Source organism: Lepidochelys olivacea, assembly GCF_965140295.1.
Source record: "Lepidochelys olivacea isolate rLepOli2 genome assembly, chromosome: 10".
Lineage (NCBI taxonomy): Eukaryota > Metazoa > Chordata > Testudines > Cheloniidae > Lepidochelys > Lepidochelys olivacea.
In genome coordinates this window covers 78557344-78560433 of record NC_140420.1, presented here as the reverse complement: position 1 = coordinate 78560433, position 3090 = coordinate 78557344, and the positions used below count along the sequence as shown (strand labels likewise).

At 47.2% G+C, this 3090-nt stretch overlaps 1 pseudogene across 1 annotated transcript; it reads left to right on the top strand.

The window, feature by feature from the left end:
• The first annotated feature begins 804 nt into the window (after positions 1–804).
• Positions 805–1533, top strand: LOC311527854 (actin, cytoplasmic 2 pseudogene; annotated as a pseudogene). The gene has a single exon. The product of its transcript is annotated as an actin, cytoplasmic 2 pseudogene (transcript).
• Positions 1534–3090: the final 1557 nt, after the last annotated feature.

Sequence of the window (3090 nt, the reverse complement as noted above, 5' to 3'; positions counted from 1 at the left end):
AAGGGTGTCATCTGTAAAGTTCTTTTAGATGAAAGCCCTATGTAAAGACAAGAGATTAACATGAGACAGGGAAAACCTCCCTGAGGGCAGAGACCCCCCACTCTTTACCATACTAGGTTAAGACCAACCTTGAAACCATCCCCACAATCCCCTGAACAAAAGCAGGCAAATAATTACACCCACCCTCTAGAAACAAAAAGCACTTCTTAATCAGTTTTCCCCCCATACCTTTAGATAGTCACAGCAGAGGGGACTCTGGAGATATCTCAGAATAATTTACAACTGTGGCAGTGAAGTGAGCTGACAGGGAAGGGAAAGGCTAGTTTCTCTTAAGAAGTAAGGGCCTGAAATTTGCAATTTGGAAGTGGGAAATACCCACCTCTGAACCAGCTCTTTAACTTACTTTTAGCATTGTACCACTGGCAGCTGATGTGGGGCCCTTCCGAGATGCACCCTGCAGAGGGTGAGTGAACAGATGGAAGCAATAGCTGCTGATTCCAGGTCATAACCCTCCGCACCTCTCCCTAACGCAAGCCAGGTGCATCAGGCACTGAGTAGCTTCTTCCCTGGACAAATGTCAGCGAACCAGTAGGCTCACCAAGAGACACCAATGAACGACTGCATCCTGCCCCATTTAGGGGCGTGGCCATGTCTCCCTTAAATATGCCCCATACTGCAGAGGGAACCTCCTATCCAGCCAGCAGCAGTACATCTCTGAGCTTTTGCTGTTGCAGTTATTCTCCCAGCTAACTCACTATAGCTGATGAAGAGCTTGCTGCTCTGGTAATTGATAATGGCTCTGGTATGTGCAAAGCTGGCTTTGATGGGGATGAAGCTCCCTGGGCTGTCTTCCCCTTCATTGTGGGGCACCCCAGGGTCATGGTGGGGATGGGCCAGAAGGGCAGCTATGTGGGAGATGAAGCCCAGAGCAAGAGGGACATCCTGACCTTGAAGTATCCCACTGAGCATAGCATGGTCACCAAGTGGGATGACATGGAGAAGATCTGGCACTACACCTTCTACAATGAACTCCTGGTGGCCCCCAAAGAGCACTCTGTCCTACTCATGGAAGCCCCCTTGAACCCTAAAGCTAATAGGGAGAAGATGACTCGGATCATATGTGATACCTCCAGTGCCCCAGCTCTGTATACAGCCACCTGGGCTGTGCTGTCCCTGCATATGTCTGGCCATCCCGCCAGCATTGTCATGGACTCTGCGGATGGTGTCCCCCACACCGTGCCCATCTATGAAGGCTATGCCTTGCCCCATACTATCCTGCACCTGGACTTGGCCGTCCGTGATCTGATCGACTTCCTCATGAAGATCCTTACCAAGAGAGGGTACAGCTTCACCACCACGGCTGAGAGGGAAATTGTGCGAGATGTCAAGGAAAAACTGTACTCTGTCACCCTGGACTTTGAGGTGGAGATGGCCATGGCCGCTTCATCTTCCTCCTTGGAGAAGAGCTATGAGCTACCTGATGGCCAGGTGATCGCTATTGGGAATGAGAGGTTCAGCCATTGTCCACTGTAAATGCTTCTAAATAAACTACCTGCAAGTGTATCCACACAACTGGAATAGTTCTGGTTCAAATAAAAACCCTTGCCAAGTTTCTGAGACTGATACTGAAGCTATCTGAAGGACACTACTTTGTTCATGTTAAATCTCCAAGGTTGGTCTAAGCTTCAGGAGAATCGCACCATGTAAAGCTGTCTGCTTGCATCATTGCTAACTGGGACAGTCCACTATGTGATCTAAAATTGAAATGAGACTTTTTTTGGTGTGTGTGGGGGGAGCTGGTTGTAGGAATGCTAGGATCCTGTGAGATTTCTGTTTGCTCTAAATGTTCTCCTCCTCCTTCCAATTATGAAATTCTCTAGGGCTTGAGCCCCAGTTTTGGGAGTGGGAGAAGTAATCAAGGCAGAATGCAATGACTGAACCACTAAGCATTGCAAACGTGCTGTCCCTCTCTTTCTCCCTCCTCCTTCCTCTGCGAGGTTAGCGCTCCAAGGAAATCAGGAGGAGACGCTTGCTATTCTGGAGCACCTAAGCATTACAAATAAGTTCTTTATGGCTTGCAAAAGCATGGTGCTAAGCACCATGCAACGTGGGCTGCAACTCTCACAATAGGAATGCTTAGAAGCTTCTGCAGAGCTCAAGTGGAAAATCAGGTTGCTTTGGAGTTTTGCAAAACCGAAGGCCTTATGCAGTGTCCTGAGTGCATTAAGAATACAGCTGACCCCTCTAACCGGGTTTGCCCATTCATAGATCTAATTCTAAAGTCTAAGAGGTATCTCTTTAATGTATTAGTAGCAATAAGAGCATAAACACATAGCTCATGCACAGCTGAGCCTTCCCTTTCCACCACCATATCCCCTTGCAGAGGACAGCATTATGCTGATTAACTTGTATTGCCTACAGCACAGGCGCTGGTCATGGTCACAGAACATGCACTGCAGCTGTAGGACCCAGATGCATCGCTGCCCTTGCTATGGCATGTGAATGCTACTTCCTCCTGACTAGTCCTATCCGGGGCTGTGGTTGGGTTCTTGTGGGTCTGGTGAAGTAGCTGCATTGTCCTTTAGACTAGGAGACTAACTTCCTCTTAATTGTTAGGCTTCTCCTGTATAACCATCTGACTAAAGTTTTTTAGCTGTCCTCAGTCTCGCAGCTCCCCCGTTTGCCCTCCATTCACCCTGGGCCCTATAGAGAGAGAGAGACAGACACACGCACCCTTGCAACTTGCATACGGCAGGAACCGAATCCATTTTTGTCGGCACTGAATGCAGTAGAAACTCTTCTGAAAAACTTCCCACAACTAACTGTCAGGCAAGCTTTTAAATAACTTGGAGCATTGTTATCATGAAGTTGTTAAGCTAATTAAGAACCATTACTAAATAGTTAAGGGTAAACAGATGGGTACATACAGCAACTCATTTTCAAATAAGGACACGATGAACTTGTAATTTTTTCCTTGAATAAAGAACATTCACTCCACTAGAGAAAGTAGTGCAGGAATTTATCAGCACTACTGCAAATAATTTAGAAAGAGCTAAACTGCATGATGGAAAGGGATCCCTTGTGTTCTAT